This window comes from Pteropus alecto, unplaced genomic scaffold (assembly GCF_000325575.1).
Source record: "Pteropus alecto unplaced genomic scaffold, ASM32557v1 scaffold25, whole genome shotgun sequence".
Classification (NCBI taxonomy): Eukaryota; Metazoa; Chordata; class Mammalia; order Chiroptera; family Pteropodidae; genus Pteropus; species Pteropus alecto.
This window is the reverse complement of record NW_006441955.1, coordinates 13,627,394-13,647,271: the sequence shown is the minus strand read 5'-3', so window position 1 is coordinate 13,647,271 and position 19,878 is coordinate 13,627,394. Positions and strand designations below refer to the sequence as shown.

General features: G+C 40.4%; 1 protein-coding gene and 1 pseudogene across 1 annotated transcript in view; both read right to left on the bottom strand.

Annotated features, from left to right (window-relative positions):
• Nucleotides 1-19,878, bottom strand: part of PGM1 (phosphoglucomutase 1) — a 57,874-nt gene that overhangs the window by 36,880 nt on the left and 1,116 nt on the right. The window lies entirely within an intron of this gene.
• Nucleotides 1,434-1,552, bottom strand: LOC112485795 (annotated as a pseudogene).

Here is a 19,878-nt window from a genome sequence, read left to right as displayed (position 1 = left end):
AGAAGCTCCACTGTCAAGGTTTTGGTGACTTGTTAAGGATGCTTAAAAAGTAAACCAGGATTAGTTACATCACATGTTTGGAGAGTTTGACACGTGCACTAAGGAGTCAAGGTTTTCAAGGGAAGTGAATAATCCCTTGACAAACTAAATCTGAGAATTTTTCAGACTTTCGGCAAGGTCCAAAAGTAAACAGGTGCTGAGAGCAGCAGGCTACCCTCTCCGTGGCACGAATGGCCCTGTGTTCCACAGGCTGCTCTGAGCAGGGCCAGCAGAGCCATTGGGCTCATGAGCAGAAAGCGGCCACTGGCAAAGGAGCCTGTTCTTCTTCAAATGACAAATGGGGTTGGCCTATGTGCAGGGAAGACCTCGAGACAAAACATTAAAACAATTCACAAGACGTGAAAACCAGCCAGCCAAAAAATGATTACCTTTTATTACTTATTTTTGCTTACTTAGTTTTTAAAACTAAAATTTCTTAGAAATTAATTTACAAAGTAAGCTAGCTTTATTAACAGTAGTTTACACACCCACTGTTTTTCAACTTCCTGAAATGCATTTTTTTTAATTCATACTTTTTTAAGTTCGGTGCCCACTTTCCTCTAGTTTCAAACAGGCTAGCAAATTAGGTCAGCATATGCGTCTTGACATATTTAATAATAGATCCAGATTCGTGAAATATCAACCCAATAATCTTTTCATTGGGAATAACAAAGCAACCAACCACATAATTGGTAGTTTTCTTAATAAGATCTTGAAATCCAAGGGTAGATTCAGGGACACATGGTCACGAGAGTGCTCCAGCAACCCCAACCAAAGCGTCTCCGCCCACACACTCCAGCATGTTCTCTGACGGTGGTCTGCCACTCTCTCAGTGAAGCTCCTTCTAAAGCTGGAACTAGAAGAATAATGTTTTGTTGGGTTTCTTTCCCACACATTTATTTATTTCGGCTAGCCTGTGGTTAATCAATTCCATAAAATGAGAAATTATGAAGAATCAAGGCATAAGTATGCAACTTCAAAATAAATGTGAAACGCAAAAAATACAAGCATAAATGTGGGTTCATTCACCGCACGAGACCTAACAGATCTTGTTTCAAAGGCTGCAAATGCTTTCTTTTTTCTGGAAGACTGTGTCCACATCAGATACTGGAACACCTCAGCTTATCAGTGTGTGTTCATGTGAACAAAACTTATTTCTAAAAATACTTTTTCACATTGTGTGTGTTGTAAAAGCTACACTTTTCTAGAATTAAGCCTGTTCTTGGGCCTAGTACCAGTTTTTAATGATCTAAAACCCGACTGATTCAGAAAGTCTTCCAAATATAACTATTCAGATTCTTAAAGGTTAAAAAAGGTTTGTTTTTTTTTAAGGTAGTATGGCAATCTTAATAATGCTGATGCTCCTCCAGACCTTTACTGATGTTTTTTAAAAATGCTTACAGCACCAGGTCTTCCTAGGTGGTCTCCCATCCAAGTACTAACGAGGCCCGACCCTGCTTAGCTTCCGAGATCAGAAGAGATCAGGCACGTTCAGGGTGGCATGGCCATAGACGGTGTTCTTCCAGTCTTAACTTTCCAAATACTTGATATGCCATCTTGGAGTTCATTATTTGTTTGCCTCTTCATTTCAAAATTTTTAAAGGTACCTCCCCATTTGGTCATCTTCATATTTAAAAATCATTTAATCCAAATGGTAATAGCACTGGTTGAGCATCGAGAGGTCATATGTGTCTAACCTGTGGAATGAGGTTACTAGGTGAAACTACTGTCTCCCTCTTGGATGGCAATGTCAGTGTGGGCACATGTACTTTTTTACTTCCCTGAGTATGAGTTAGCTTGACAGCTAGGCACAGACGGGGCAGTATTCCCACCTCTTGTGGCTCTTGCACATGTGGGTGAAGACCCAGCAACTTAAGTACACGCCAAATCTAAGGTTCCAGAGGAAATCCAAAACAGAAAGTACCGTTTTCAGCAACTACATATGCCTGGCCTGGTGTTAGTCAACATGCCAACCCCGCCCCTTCCCCCCCAAAACAATCCTTGCCCTAGAAAAGCTTCTATTCTAAAAGTGGGTCTGAGTCATAATTTTATGGACACTATAGCACTCAACCCCATATAAAAATATTACCAGAAGCAGCAATGTTAGATGGACTGTGAAGTGTGGTAAAAAAGAAGAGGCATTAAAAACATTAAGCTTCCTAAGACGCTCAGACTAAGTGGGGCAGCTATTAAGAAACTCATTTGTTTTAGCTCTCCAGCAAAGGTTGAACTTCATCTTCGGAAACGTTACTGTCGAGCATAGCGAACCCAATTTGGCCTAATGAATTTGCCTGCATTGCCAGTACTCCTTCACAATGACACAAATTACATTTAAACCATATGGGGGACTTAAGGATTACTCCCTTCAGACAAGAAACTTTCATACTGGTCTTGGGTCCAATCAATTTCACAATGGCAGAGTTATGAATCCCTTCACTCCCGGCCTCACAAAGACTCCGGCTCCCATTCTGATCAGCAATGATACCTTCCTAGTGGAACACAGTAGAAACTATAGTCCTGCCAAGCCTGCCTTCCTTCTTCCTTTCCTTCCTTTCCTTTCTCCTCTCTCCTCCTTTCAATCTTTCATCCCTCTTCTTTTCCCTTCCTTTCCCTTCCCTTCCCTTCCCTTCTTTTCCCCTCCCTCCCTTCCATCAATAAACATTTATTAGGGAACTAACTACTATTTCCCAGGACTCATGTGAAGGTCACATCCAGGGCCTGAATAGTTCACCTCTTCACACCAAAAGTTCTTTTTTAGCAAATGCCACAAGAGTGGGCATAGGGGATGGAACTGCTAACCCTGTCTCTAGGTGTAAGCACTGGAAAGAAAACTACTATTTGAGCTAAAAGCAGCAAGAATCATCAGACCCCCAGCTTGAGGCCATGAGCTTGTGACAACTGCAGGTGCCTGCCCCGACTGCTTACGGTGTTTGACACCAGTGACAGGAAACACAAGCTGGGAAACAGTCATTCATTTCTTCAACCAACAGTATGGTGTTAAACGCCAGCCCCAGGCACTGCAGGATAAGGCAAAGATCACAGGTTGAAGAGCCAGACACGGCCAGGGCTCAGCTCTTTGACTCTAAAACGTATGAGAAGTACAATCTTGAGGAACTTACTTAACTGAACTGAGCCTGTAAAATGGGCATAGCTCTCGAGGTTGTTTTGAGAATTGAATCAGGTAATATACACAAAAACATCAGTACTCTGTCCAGCATGTAGCAGATTATCAGTGAATGTGAGCCCCCTCGCCCTTCTGATTCTTAATTTCTTCACCTCTAAAGTGTGATACTACCTGCCTCACAAGGTTTTTGTGAAGATGACCTCACTGAATGTCTATGAAAGCCTCTGTAAACTACAAAATGATGTAACGATATGAAAAATAGGTAGATGGATGTTTGTTCCTAAGAAGTTTGTACCAAAAAGGAGTCATCACGGCATGGTGGTATCGATGCTGTCCCAGAGGTGCATGTACAGAGCTATGGCTCTCAAGAGGTTACAGTGATGGGGTGAGACTGGAGAAATAGTTGGGGTAAGATTATAGAGTCTCATAAACCACACTAAAGTTTATTTTGTAGGCACCAGAAGCTATGGAAATGTTTAAGCAAGAGGAAGATAAACGTTCCAAAAAATCTGTTGGTTTTTTTTTCTTCCAACATGAAGACCCTACCTGAACATCTCTCTTTCCTCTGACCCTTTTCCACATAGTGTCTTTGACTCAATCCCTCTCTTCTCTAAAACTGTCCCCTACCCCACCTAACAAGAGTGGGTTCCTAGGGCCATGTTGCTACTACGGGACCCTGATGCCAGGCCCTGATCACAATAGGTAGACACCTGACCAAAGCTGGACCAATCACATTTTCTCTCCTAGGAATCTAGAATCAGAACTCAAAAGTACACTAGTCAGATTCCCAGTCCATGAACTGGGAAGCCAGGTTAGCCCAGGAGCCGTGGGGCAGGGACAGTTGTGTCATGAGAATATCCACAGAATTGTGACGGGCAGCCAGATGATACATGGAAATACATGAGAACTATGAAGGATCCAACTCATTTAGACATTTCTAAGAGTTGTAGACCTGATGTACAGGAAGAATTGGAAAAGAATTCATAATAGAATCAAGCAGAAAATAGGTTAGGTGAATCTTGTCAAGGGAGTAGGGGCTGCAGATTCGTGACACATGAGAATTGGGGAATGTGGTCTGTGAACACAAACCACTTGAGGCTCCCAACTGGCGTTCCGGACCAGGGTGGTTCCATATCCAGATCTCTAGTCGACATGCACCTCAGCCAGCTGACAATGTCAGTCACCCCCAATTCAATTGGAAAGGTAACTCCTAATTGCTTGGGGTAAAAGAATGGTTTTGAAGTGGACATTTTTAAACACAGAAAGATTCAGAATTAAGTACAGACATAAAGAAAACCAAACTCATAGTACACAGATAGTAAAATAAATCAAACTTACAGTATTAATATTTTTGTAATAAGTTTAAGAGAAAATCTAAGCATATTTGGGATTTTAAGTATGTTAGAAAATCTAAGATATTAGTTTATCTAACAGATTAGCCTTGTGAATCCAATTCATAACGTGTAATTGAGTAACTTATTTTGACCTATGATTTTAAGTTTAAAGGGGTAAGATAATTTTATCAAAATTATAAACATTATTCAAACATTCAAGAAAACTCTGAATGCACCATATTTATAAATTTAAATCATCAGGTGTGGACGCTTTATCAGAGAATGGACTCTAAGGCTAGACTGACAGGCTTGGAAGCCCAACTCTGCCAGTCAGTAGCTATGTGACCTCAGATAAATTATTTAACCTCTCTGTGCTTCCATTGTCTCATCTATAAAAATAGGGAGAAGAAAAAGTCTGCCAACTTACCAGTTGCTGCAGTCGTAACTGAATGAGGTAATATGCAGAAAGTTTTAAAACCTGGTATAGGATACCCTACACAAGCATCTGATGTTATCATTATTAGATGATAACAACCTGAATAATTTCAAAGTTTTGCTGGTTAGACAAAACACTTAAAAAGTAAATAAACATATTTGATTTATAAACCTGAACTATTCATAGGCATTTCAGTAAATGAGTTTATAACCAATCTCTCTCTCTCTTTCTCTCTCTCTCTCTCTCTCTCTCTCTCTCTCTCTCTCTCACACACACACACACACACACACACGCATGCACAAACCCCAACAACTTATATTGACAAGTGAGTCAGCAGACAGAGAAGAAAATGAAGCAGATGTACTGAGATAAACAGACAGGCGAGACAGAGTAGCTGCTTTGGTTCCTCCTGTTTCAGGCTCCTGTGAGGCCCAACTGCACACCTTACCCTTCGCTTTCAAGAGACATCCCTCTAGCCTTATGATATAGTCCTCTTGGCGGCTCACTGTAGTCTGACTGGGTCTCTGTCACTTGTGCCACCTATAACTCTTCACTGTGTTGAGCAGGGCTCTGTAGTGCCTGGCTCCCATCTGCAAACTGAGTCAGGCTCCACCTCCTGTCTCACCCAGGCAAGAAGAAGAGTCCTCCTCCCCTTCGCTGAGCAACCTCAGTCAACAGTAGGGACACATGCAAGAGTAGAATTTACGAGTTGGGTGACCTTGGGCAAAGTTCTTACCCTCTCGGTGTCCCCTTTTCGAAAACAGTACCTACTTAGACACTGTGGTGATCACTGCATGATACATACAAATATTGAATCATTATGTTGTACACCTGAAACTAATATGTTATGTGTCAATTATACCTCAGTTTTTAAAAAATGCATTTCTTAAAGAGAGCAATAAAAAAGAAAATAGCATCTACTGCATAGGTTTGCTGTATGAAGATATGACAAGTTAATAAATGTAAAGAGCTTTGCACTGGCTAGTCCTACTGCCTTGTGAGCCCTACTTAAGTGCTAGCTTTTATTACTGCCTTGAATCAATCTGAAAATATGTAGCTGTGTTTCATACCTATTTATGGGTATATGTATTTTAAGAGTTAGGAAATGTTCTTTAAAGAAAAGGAGAAATTACATTAAACTATAAAGAAGGTACAAGGCCAGAAGAATTACAAGGGCCAGATGGCTTAGGGCTGTACAGAATCCCAGAATCAAAAAGGTTCCTGAAGCACATTTTGAAGTTAAAAACAAAACAGCTGCCTCAGAGCCATGTACATCCTCTAGCATCCGTCAGTCTGTTGTCCATCTGTTTACACATCCATGTACCCAACAGTTACTGCATAAACTGACTTACAGCATTCATTTCACCAGGCATTGTGCACCACATGAAGTTGACAGACTCAAGTTGCCAAGAAACTTTTGATCTAAAAGGAGAGATGGATAAGCCAACAAATCATTTTAGAAATGGAGTAAAAAGTGCTAACCTGGGAGCTCACAAGGGAGCTATGAGCACTCAGAGAGAGAAAGTTATGGAAGGTGTTCCCCACCTCCACAAATGCCGCTCTTAATTTGTGTGGTTAAATCTAAAAACAGTCTCTATTTGAAGATGCACAGGGCTTAGTAATCCCTTTCATACATAATGCACACATGAGTAAGACTCTGTTTCATTAGAAATTACCAATATTCAACCATTTTGATCTATAAAAACAGCAATTTAGATGGTTTACATAAAAATTTTATATTTCTTTTATTTCTTTTGGAGCAGCTTCAAATTTTTTTTCATTTAAATCTTTTAAGAATATTAATTTGGAGCTAACGGAATATTTTCTCGTATTCTTGCTATTACCAGGAACTGTGTATTAAAATCCTCTCGTAAAAAGAGATCTAAAGAATTGTCTTATTTTCAAATCATTCATGGTTGTATGTTTCCCTCTTCTGGTGGGAAACGGGAAAACAAGCAAGCATTCCCAGAGCCTCACCAGGGGGCGCACTAGCTGGCTCCAGTGGCATTGCACAATCCGGGGGGTCTCATTCACCTGGCATACCATGGGAATCATGCCCCCTAGAGTTTCGTGCCAAACAGTGATTGGCCCGTGATCAAATAATTAACATGTGCCAAGATTTTGGGGGTTTTAAGAGAGGAAAGGTGAAGTTATTCTCTGTCTCATCGTTAAGAATTTTTCCAATAACATGGCCTGGCCAAATTAGGATGTCCAGCTGTAAACAAAATGAGTGAAGGTGGACACAAAGAGGGGATATTTTTTGTGAGCCTGATTTTTTTGTAAAATGAGAATAGTAAAACTTCCTTTACAGGTTCCAAAAGTAAATATGGAAAGGCATGTAAAGTGCTTAACACAACGCCTGGCCACAGAGTAGCCACTCCATAAATGTTATCTGGACTCCCCAAAACAGAAAGAGATATTGATAAAGACTGATCACATCCTTCTAACACATCCTCTGATCTCTAAAGCAGGTGAGCCCAGGCAGGAGAGAATCAGAGATATGGGTCAGTCTACATGGTCTGTGTGGTGGATTAAACATCTACAATGGGCCAGGGAAAAGGTGGAGGAGGAAATCTACAGTATCTGCTCCAACCAGAGGGCTACAGAGTCAGAAAGGCCTGAGTCTGAATCCTGCCTTTGCCACCTTCTGGCTGTATATGGCCTCTGGCCTCGGTTTTCTTGTTCGTAAATTAGGGACAGTTCCAGGGACAGCTGAGCCCTTTGCAGCAGGGTCACTGGTCTCTGTGAGAGGCCCTCTGGTAGACTCCTCCCCTCCCCACACACCCCCTTTCTTTGCCCCAGAGTGTTTGGTTTGGTTTCTATCACTAAATAACAGAGTGTGTGCCAGGGTTTGGTATGTACAGCCTCCTCCCCTGCTCAGTGGTGAGGAGAAAGACAGCACTTTATTCATTTTGGAACCTCAGCACCTGAAATGAAGTATAGTGAAGAGTCAATAAATGTTTGAGTGGCTATACTGTTGAAGGAAGAGCATTAAATGACCTCTGTGAATAGCATTTTTGATAAATGGAGGTAAGTTTCTCCAGTAGTCAAGTAAGCGATCTCCCCTCCTGAATCAGCCTCAACTATGAAATTACTCCCACCATCACATACCACTCCCAAAGCACAGGGCATCCACAACAAAGCACACTCCACCTGAGAACGGACATTTTAGGAAGCTTCTACAGCACAAGGACCCGGGCAATTAACAGTCAGGAACAGAACCAGAAGATGCAATAGTGAAGGGAGTAGAGCTGCTTAGTCTGGTTGAGGCTGAAAGCTCGTGCTGCTTCCAAGGGGGGCACTGGATAACAGTGAGCAGAGAGATGGAGAGGAATTCATGGTGCTCATTCCACAAAGTGAACTTCAGTGTAGTGTAGTAAAGTGGTGAGAAAGAGAGACTAAAGCTAACAAGAGAAAAAGAGGGTCATGGCTGACCCCTTCACTAATATCAGAGTGCGATCTATAGGTAACAGCACAGTCCTGCTGTACATCCATTTTGGGGGGTAAATTTTTATGACCATAAATGTGTGATTTAACTTAGTGAACTGTGAGTTATGCATTCTTTAATATGGGTTTTGATCAACCAACCCAAGTTAAAAGACTTTCCCTTATGAAAACATCAGGTCACATACAGACTGTTATATGTCATGTAGCCTGCTGGTTAAAGACACAGAATCAGCAAATGAAACAAACATACAAACAAGCAAAAACACAAACTCATAGATACAGGCAACAGAATGATGGTTACCAAAGGGGAAGGGGGTGGAGGTTAAAGGGGGTCAAATATATGGTGATGGAAGGAGACTAGACTTTAGGTGGTGAGCACACAATAGTATATACAGATGTCATGTTGTAAAGTCGTACACCTGAAATTTAAATAATGTTATTAACCAATGTTACCCCAACAAATTACATTAAAAAAATTTTAAAGATAATCTTGGCAAACTGACAGAGCCCTTATAGGGAAGGTTAGCTTTATCGGTTCACTAACCTAAGTCTCCAAGGTTAGTGATTCTCCCTTCCCATTAAGGTCATAAGATAATTCCCAAATTCGGTCTTAGGCTGGCCTGTATAGAAAAGAAAGCCTCAGGGGTTATGGACCTGTGTTGTGCTAACTCATTGTTTGCTGCCTTGCTGCCCTCCTCCCTTCCTGCAATGCAGCAGGAAAGATGAGTTCTTTTTTAAAGTCTTAAGCCTGTGGGCTTACTTTCTACAATGGCTCCCTTCTTTTGCCTGTGCTGCTCCCTCTACTAGAATGTCTCCACTTATCCTGGCTTCCTTTTCATTATCCATCAGGACTTGGCTCAAATGCATCTCTCCTGGAAGCTCCCTCTGACCACTTATCCATTCATACTCCCCAGAGCTCACAATGACACCCGAGGAGGCACCTGTCTCACTGCATTGTAATGCCCACTGGACCATGAGCTCCACTGGGACCTGGAGACTATCCTATGCACTGTGTATGCCCCAAGTGCACAGCACAATCCTGAGCACTGAAAAAAATGCTCAGTAAATGTGTGAGGGATAGAAAGCACCCCCTCAAATATTGTTTAGAAGTTGGTGGAGCAAGCAGATCCAATCATTACTAGAAGCAGTATCCTAAAACCCTAATGGGTAGACCTGGTATGCAAATACCAAACACTCTGACTTAAGCTACTCAGGAATAATTTTGCTTACGGAGGCTGGCTGCTATGTTTTTTTGAGATGAGATAACTGAGTATCAGGCTGATAACATATTACTGAAAACCTAAAATTATGTAGAACAAGTCTCCTACCCCACCTTGTGCATGAAACACTCTCTATAAGAAAGGCATTTCTGTTCTGAAATTTATAGGCTTCCTTTAACGGCTGTGGAGCATCTTGATAAGTCATTGACAAAGCTAAGGAAAGAAGTGAAATTGAAAAGGTGGGAAGTGGCTGGGGGACTATTAATAACAAAGAGAAGTTTAAATTGTCTGTATTTCTCATCAAAATCCCCAATGCCCTGTTTAACAGCCTGCTTAGGACTGTGTGAGATATTATGCTAGGTAACTTCCTGTGCATTATCTTATTTCCTAAATATACCACTATGATATTATTTTAATTTTACAAATGGATAAAGAAAAAAAAAAGTTCAAGCAGTTTGTCTAAGATTAAACAGCTAAGAAACAGCATATTCAGGAATCAAACTCAAATCTGTCAGACACCAAGTTATACAGAAACAAAATTCTAACATAAAAGAAGTGATTTTTGATATCCCACTAAGATCCTCAAAATGGTATGATATCTTTACTTTTTGGTTATTCTTTAGCCATCTGAGTTTTGGACTTTGAGAGGTGCTAGATAAAATTGTATGTTGAGATTTATTTTGGCAGGAGGCTTAAATTGGTCCTGAAGCAATAGAGGGATTTCAAAATAGCCATAACAACTCACCTTTGGTTTGCAACTTAGAGTTCCCAAAATCTTTGCAGGTCACTTATTCAGTTCTCATAAAACTCTCTGGTAGGGCAGATAGTAGAATTAATCCCATTTTACAACTGAGAATACTGAGCTTTAACTCAGTTATGCAGATTAAGTGATATTGCACAGTACATTATACAACTGAAATTTGAACCCTTCAATTCCAACCCATTACTATGAACTGAAGTTATGAGGTAAGATTCAGGGAGCCACCAAGTGTCCTATCTTCCATCTGGCCTTATGTCAAGAGGCCACAGAAGCACTGTGGTTTATGGGGTTATGTAATCTTCTTGTTAATTATTACCATAAGAATACTTTTAAATATGACAACAAAAGATTAGCTATCTGCATTAAACTAGTGGTTGTGCCTTGCCTCCACCCTCACTTCACTCTCAGCTAAGATTTCCCTCATTCTTCTTTATCATTCTGCTTCAAAATTGCCTCAAAAATCACCTCGCCTGGAAAGAGTAGACAACCTCATTCTTCTCATTCCTCTCGAAATGAAATTGGGTGGATCTCCTCTGTGTTCCCATGATTCCCTTAAGTATACTTTTAAATAGGACAACAAAAGTATTAGCTATCTGCATTAAACTGGGCCTCCTCTTATATAGTTGTAATGGGTTGGCTTGGTGACCACCTCTACCCACCAAGATATGTCCTCCCAGAACTTGAGAATGTGATCTCACTTAATAAAAGGGTTTTTGCTGATGTAATTAAGTTAAGGATATCAAGATGAGACCATCCTGGATTACCCAAGTAGTCTCTAAACCCAATAACGAGTATTCTTAAAAGACAAAGAAGAGGAATAGACAGACATACAGAGAAGGCCATGTGAAGGCAGAGGCAGAGATTGGAGTTACGCAGCCACAAAGCTAAGAACACTTGGAGCCACCAAAAGCTGAAAGAGGCAAGGAAGAATTCTCCCCTGGAGCCTTCAGAGGGAGTGCAGCGCTGCCAACACCCTGGTTTCAGATTTCTGGTCTCCAGAACTGAGAAAATTAATTTCTGTAATTTTAAGCCACCCAGTTTGTAGTTGCAACCAGAGGAAACTAATACACTAGTATTTGCACCATATTTTTGTAACTACCTATGGATACCCCTTTACTAGCTTGAGCATCCTGAGAAGACTTTGTCTTACTCATCTATATACCCTCAACCATCTCACACTACCTGGCACATAAAGAGTGCTCGACAATGCTTGCTGAATGAACAAATTCATGCCAGCATACAATTTTTGCAGCTTCCCACCTGGAGGACAACATTGGCCTGGGCCAGGTAACCACTCCACAGACTCATCCTAAAATAGCTATCTTCTAGTAGCCACTGCTAGCTCAAGATGCCAAAGAGGTAAAGGCCTCAGATCAACGAGCCTGTGACTGAGACTTACAGCAACTGTGAACCTCAGCCTCACAGATCAAATTCAAGGGATACTGTATGGACCAAGACAGGTTAGGACATCTAGGTGGTGGGTATGGTGGCAGACAGAGAAGACCCCCACCCTCTGCCCTGCAATGACCTCAGCATTTGAAATAATCATAATAAGCATTGGAATCATCAGACTCTTTTGTTTACTAAACACATACGATGTCAGGCTTTAGAAATGCTTCCAATTTTACTTCATCCTCACATGAATTTTATAAGTCAGATATTATTATGAGTCTTTTTCTACAAAATCTACACATGAGGAAACTGGCTATGGTGAGCTGTGTGATAAGTGTTTTTTAAGTGGATCTGACTACAGGAGGGCTTGGTGCCAAATATGTGGCCCAGCCTAGGGAGGCAGTTTATCATTTGTGACAGGTGTCAACCTTACTCCCAATTCCACCTGAGTTTCCTACATTTATTTCCCTTCTGCTTCATTTTTAAATGGATTTCATTTTGTTCCATATAATGCATTTCTTGAAGTCCCACGGAGGCAGTGTAACATAATAGTTTTATTACTGAAGTAAAAGCTTTTTCCCCATCCCCATCCAGTTATGCCATCCCAGCTCCACTTTCTGGCCTCTTGGCAACCATGCGACGGTCTCTCGGAGTCAGGTAGGTGTAGGCTTAACATCTAGGTCTCTGGTTCCTGTGGCTTAGAGCTGATGGGACTTGCATCCTGGGCCAGGGCTATTTTGTCTACTTGTGTTTTAACAAACCTTCCCATTGTGTACGATTTCTAAATGCCTAACCAAAGCATGGTTAGATGTTTACCAGAATGGAAGAGAACCATGTCCGCAGGCCACCATAACACACTGCAGGAGGAAAGCAGAAGGCCAGACACTCCGCCAGCATGAACTGTCTTATCTAAGACCCTCTCGACAGGGCAGTGTGCTTGAACAGTATAAAATATAGTAATTCATTTTAAACAGTTATGCTAGAGTATTTTCATCTAAATTAATGTTATCTCCTTCAAAACAATCACCTTGGGAAGCAATGTATTTATTCAAACAATGCTGACATCGCGCTAACATTTCTGGAACTCTTTTTCGGGCAACTGTTTTTACGGTCTGTGGCACTTTCTTTAAAAGTCTTCAGTCATAACAAATGTCATCCTTTGAGAATAGATTTGAACTTTGGAAAGAGGCAAAAATTGGTTGGAGCCATGTCTAATGAATAAAGTGGGTGATCAAATCTTGTTACATCATTTTAGGTGAAAAATGAGGCATGACTATAAAATAATGTGACTGGTTTTCCTAGGTGACCCATAAACCGACTGGCTGAGAAATAATTCCCATAGAGGAGTTTCAAAATGCTTTGAGCACTGGATGCATCACTGGAATAAGTGTACAGTTCCCAGAGTGGTGATTTGACAGGGTACAATACTAATTTGGATATATAAGTTCAAATACGTTGGTAAAAAAGGAAATCTGATTGCTTACACTCATGAAAATGAAGAAGCTGTTCTCTAGGAGAAATTTCTCCTCCTTTTTTTTCTTTTTGACAGCCTGATCTACTCTGGCCAGGGAGTCTGCTGAGAAAAACAGACTCATATCCTGCAGAAAGCCTTTGCTGGCCAGACCGACCCCTCCCACAAACAGTCCCAACACAGGCTCTGCCAGGTATCCCTGGCCTGAGCTTCCACAGCCATTTCTTTTTCTTTAAGTATTAGTTCTTATAATACCTAGTGGTGACTGCTTTTTTTGTGCGTCTATCCTCCCCCAGTCAACAAGCGTTTCCTTGAGACAGGGGACAGCTTCAACTCTGTGTCAGGACAGTATGCACAGAAGCCTGGGACCCTCATTCCTGTTCTTGATACAAACCCTCTGTCTTTGCTTCTTATACTCATGGAGCTTTGTTTTCTAAATGTAACTTCTTCTGCCTGGCAACCCGAACTGGACATTCAGTCCAAGTAAAATCCACTCACTCAAATTTATAGAGACCTAAGGTAGACTGGTTGCTTAGACTGAAAGGCGTAGGCGTAGGCGTAGGCGTAGGCGTAGGGAAAAGCAGGATTGAACGCTAATATATGGGGACTCTTTTAGGGCCATAAAAATATCTTAAAATTAAACCATGGTGATAGATGCACAACTCTGTAAATACATCAAAAAATATTGAATTGTATACTTTATATAGATGAATTGTGTGGTCTGCGAATTATACCTCAATAAAGTAGTTTATTTAAAAAGTCCTCCGCAGTGGGAATGTTTGTGCCTTTGGTTCCTTTCTAAGATGGTGGTTGGAACAAATGAAGGTCGAGGTCTCTTCCAACATATAAAGTTAAAAAAAAAAGTTGATATCCACCTTGATACCCCAAGGTATGTCTCATACTGTAGACAAAGGCACGTTCTTTTCACCCTCCACAAACAACCCCCTAGTTCTTCCCCCTTGGAGAGTACCAGGTAAGAAGTCTTCTCCAGCTAAAGCCTTGGTGAGTCTCCAGTTACTCAACACACTTAGTATCCATTTATAAAAGTTTGTTCCCAACTTTGAGCACAGCTTCAAAAGCAACAGAAATGACTGGATGTGTCTGCAAACTTTAAGAGAATTTACGGAATTTACGGGAGAAAGAATGGATCAGTTCAAACTTTCCTGCTTAACTTACTTAGCGGTGTAGCCCACTCAGATCACTCTCCTGAAAGCTCTTTGACAGTCTGAAGGAGTCCAGGATCTGCCACTGTTGCATAAAAATTATTTTGACCTGAAGACATTTGAGAATGAGCATTTTTCTGAACTCCTTTATCCATCTAAAAGCAGAGCCTCCTCAATTATCATAAATTCCTTCCCTGGGACAGAGTTTCTGGAAACTAGGGTAAGACTGACACCAAGCACTACACTACACTTACATGGATATTATCACAAAACTTTTACATCTCCCCCGTCCATTCTCTTAAGGCCTTATTTATTTTTCCTTAAAGTCATTTGTTTTTCCACAAGTGCCCTTCTCTCCCTTTCCTCCCCATATTAAAATGGTTTATAAGCCCCAATTCTAACTGCCCCCTTGAGTCTCATTTTTCAGTGAATTTCCATCACGAGTACGTGAATATAAATCAATCTTTTTTTTCTCTTGCTGATCCATCTTTTGTCAGTTTAATTAGCAGGCCTCCATACAATAAACCTAAGAGTTTAAAGAAAAAGTTTTCCTCCTCAAGTCCAAGAGAGCAAACAAATTTATTGTTAAATATTCGATCAAAGTTGATTAAACCTATTATGTCAAGATAAATTTATAATACGATAGCATTTGTAATATACTGTCTATAAAACATACTAAACTATATGTATACTAGGACCTTTTGTACAATGAAAATGGGTGCTCATTTGTTTATCTAGAACATAACTGTACAATGTAAATTGATTGAATGTGTTTACCTTTTCCATTGAACTCTTCCTCTTCCTGGAAGTTTTTTCACAGAGATATCCACATGGCTCACTCCACTTCACTCAGGTCTCTGCTCACATGAAGTTTATCAAAGACCTTTAAAATCAGCACTCTAAAAAGAGCAGCCCACCCTATAATGCTCTCTCTTTTAGCATGTTTTATTTTTCCTCAGACCATTTATCGTCATCTGACGATAAATCACTTTAAGTGATTTATCATCTCTCCCTCCATTAAAACTCCACGGCTGCGTGAGAGCAGAAACTTTGGTTCACTGCTGAATCCCTAGTATCTAAAACAGGGCCTGGCAGAAAGTAGGTGTTCGATAAATATTTATTAAATGAATGAATCACTTTTGCCTTTCTAATCTTGTTTGCCAAAAGAAGCTTTATTGTGAAAAGGAAGACTGTTTTTCCTTTTAGTCTTTAGTTCCATGGCCATTAGATTTGGTTAAGAAAGAAAAGTAAAAAAATAATTTTTAGCAAGAATATTAGTGAAGTCAAGAAAGAGAAACTTCCAAACAATTTGATTTAAATATTTCATATAACAAAGATTGTTTGGTGGCTAAGTACCCAGCTCTAAAAAAACATCCCGTTCGTTCCTCCACCCTACCTTTCTGCTGTTTCCCCACTCCTGTATGGTGGCCCCCTCTTCTCTATTTGCACATTATCTACTCTTCGAGACACAATTCAATTTTTACCTCTTCTTTCCCCAATCCAGAATGTTCTCTCCCATATCTGAACTCAACACTTTTTCTAATTCTGCTGTTTGTGTGTGTGTGTGTTGCTTGCATCTTATCTCCCCCAAAAGACTGCATAGTCCTGGATGGAAAAGGACAATATCTTATTCATCCTGGTATTTAATGCCAATTCGAAATCAGAACATATAGACAGGGGAGAACAGTCACTCATTAGTCTATCATAATTAAAGGACTTTTTTTTAACACAGGACTTATCCCTGCCCTAAGGATATCAGATTTTAAGTAAGGGAAGCAAGGTGCCTCCAACGATGACCTCGGAGTCCCAAAACATTCTCCCTCCTGCTCGGTGCCCTATCATCCTCCTCAGAACTGTACCCCAGAAACATGTCCTTTCACTTGTGTCTGCAGCTGGGTCTCATGAAAGTTCAGGAGAGTGATCCATCCCACACAAGAGATCGTGGAGTTCCTCCACTTAAGATGAAATTCTCAAAGCCTCATTGGTTTGGTTCTGTGAACCTGAGGCCCTTAATCCTGGGGTCATGTATTTGATGCCCACTGAGGTGCAAACAGTATCTAATACTAAAAGGGGATCTTTTGTTTAGTGTAGGGGTTCTTAACTAAAATTCCTAGACTCCCCTAAAAGAGGTCCATGGGTAGAATTTAATGAGGTCCATGAACTTGAATGGCAAAACCAAAAAATCTTTTTCACTAACCTCTAAATTAAATGTAGCTTTTCCTTTCATTATGAATGTAAGCAATAAACCACAGAATTACTATTACTACTACTACTACTACTACTACCTGGGGCTTTATCATCAACAGAAATCATAGATATTTTCATATCACATTACAGTTATCTCAAAATATTGCGATTGTAGATATCTCAAAATGTTTAGACTTATCATTACTCTAAAGTAAGATGGTATTAGACCCTCCACTAAATCTCGTTACTTAATGTATCAATAAAGAAGTACATATCTTGTTATATCACAAATTTGGTTAATATTTTGATAATTATTTTTTAATATAGTTTTTATTTCCTTTTCAATCCTTTGTATTTTATTTATTTAAAAATAAAAATATTCTGGGAAGGGATCCATAGGTTTAACAAAGGAATCCATGACATAAGAACTCCTGTGAATTGATGAAAGAAAGTCTGCTTATTCACAAGTTCCCACAGGAGTATTTATTTTATTTTGCTGAAGATGATAAACTATGCTTCAAAATATCCAAATATTCATTTATTTGTGAGTCTGAGCATTCTGATCATTTACAGATAGATCATTAGGCCCAAGGAGTCTGCACTAGGAATCTGTAAGACTTTTCGGTAACAGGGGCCAATGAACTCCTTTCTCAATTAGGCTAAGTTATGTTTTTGCCACCTGTACCCAATTGGGTTCTGACTAACAAGGAATCCTTCTATATTGGCTGGGACCATTGAAGGTCAGAGGAAGGCGGGAGAGAATGCTGACATCTATGGGGGCTGAAGGTGCAACAGGTTGGTGTGACTAACTTAGTACCCCCATATGGGCAGAACATTGGTAGCATAAAGTCCTGCCCCCAGGGCCATCCTGAGGTGTCCTCACAAGTGTCATTCAAGCTGCTTCCCGGTGAAAAGGGTTCCCAGGTACTATTAAATGTGTTGTTTACCTCTCTGGGTATGTATTATCACTTCCAATCTTTAAAGACAAGGGGGGAAAGGATCAGAAAATAAGTAACTTACTTCAGAGAATAGTCCCCAACTCCTACGATTTTTATTCTGCCTAGAATTCTTCCCCCTTGGGAACTCCAACTCATCATTTAAGCCTTAGTGTCAGCTACTGCCTTTCTGTGAAGCCTTCCTCACTTCACCTTCCTCTCCTGAGTGCAGCTCTCCATGCTCTTGCCCCTTCAGTACTTGTCACATACCTCCATCATAACTCCTAACACACTGTGCAACTTGCTTATTCTTGTCTCTCCTATTCTAGGCTATGTATTTCCTGAGGACAAGAATATTTTGTATCCCAAGTACCTAGCACGATGTCTGATATGAATTCAATACATAATAAATATTTAATGAGAATAAATTTAAGTGCATTCCTCATACTTCACAAGCCACAATTCAGGGCAACTGAACAAAGATTCACTGAATGCTACATTATCTTAGGTACTGAAGATAGAGAAAAAACACAGCCCCGGTCTTAAAGAAGCTTACTCTCTAGTGGAGGATTATCATATGTAAACAGATAATTTCACTGGGATTTGATTAATATATTCTAGAGGTATGTACCTATAGAAAAAGATCACTTAACGGGAGGAGAGGGCAAAGAGGGGCTGTTGGGGAAAGGTTTCTGAAGATGCTATCTGAATTGAGTCACACCATAAATGGTAACGTATTTAAATCCCTGGTGAATTAAGAGAGCATAAAATCTGAGAGCTGCAAGCTGAGGACAGAAACCAAGGTGATGGCTTGGGTGTGGACAGGGCAAGCAGTCCATAGGGAAACTCTCAAAAAGTGTGAGTAGAATCAAGAGAGTGATCAAGGCAAGGAAACGAGAACTTCAAGAGAATACAAAATCAGCAGTGCCAAATGCAACAGGAAGATCAAAGAAAATAAGGCCTAAAAAGCCTTCTATGGATTTAGCAACCAGAAAGTCAGTAGTAACCTCGACAAGAGGAGTTTTAGTGGAATGGTGGAGGAGACAGAAGCCAGACTGCAGTCAGGTGAGGAGTGAATGCGAGGTGAGAAATCAGTGATGATGAATGCAGACAACTTTTACAAAGATTTGGCTTAAAGATGGGGAAGAAATAGGGCAGTAGCTAAAAGGTAAGGTTTAAGAACATATTTTTTAGTCTCAAATGATTCTTTTCTTCTTACTCCTCACTACTCCCAACAGACAAATTTCCAGTTGGAACCCTAAAATTCTCACTATGCTATAAGCTTCTTAAGGAAGACTCTTGTATCTGAATTGTCTTTTTATTCCACACATTTCTCTGTACATAGCTCAGTGTTTGCTGAATGCAAAAGAATGAAATGCAAATTAAAAACAGGTGATGACAAGGAAATGAAGGGCTCTATTGTGTTACAGCTAGTGTTTGTTCTTCAAGGGAAGTTGTGGTTGTCTCAAAACTGAAGAGCATGAAGAAAACAAATCACACAATCTTCTGTCATCGGTACTTATATATTGATTGTGGGAGGTAGATGTAGATCAGGTGCTGTTTAGCTTTTGGACACTAGTGGAAAACAGATCTTTAGATTTAAGAGTCTCTTCATTCTGAGAAGCTGTTCAAGTTCAGTACTGGATTCTCAGTGCTGCCATTACCGTTTCTGTAAATTAACCTGCCTAAGCTTCCAGTTATCTCATTGGCAACCTGAAGATGTCCATAATAGCATCTACCTCATCAGGCTGCAGTAGGATACATGAGATATCACAAGTGAAGGGCTTCTAATGGTGCTTGGCAAAATGGCACTTAATATGTTAATAAAATAAAATACATAATGTACTACTAAAATGAATAAAAATATTAAAAGAAACGAGTTTCACAAGAGTTGGAGTAAGTCAAATCTTATTTTTCAATATAGAAACAAAACTTGTTCTTTAGAAAAACTGGTTAGAAAAACGTTTTTTAAAAGTGAGTGTACAATCAGCTCCGGTTTACTTATTTTACAAATCCATTCTACCGTACATAAGGTTTACTGCAAAATCTATTTCAAAGTTTCACGTATTCGAGTGAACCTGCCCAATTAAGTCAAGTTAACGTTCCTTAGCGAGGGTGGGGTGGGGAGACTGACAAAGTATTGCATTAATTTCCTGGCCTGCCACGACGCTTGCTTGCACAAGAGCGCCCTTGGGTATAAAGTTTCTGTTCTAATGAAAACGCAGCTCCTGCCCCCTCGGTGGAACAGATCCAGAAGCACCACTGGGAAAAGACGAGCCTTTTCAAAAGCCAGCGCCCCAGCAACCAGGCCACGCAAGGGCAGGAGCTCTGTCCCAGTGCAAGCTAGAGGGTGGAGAGCAAGACTTTGCA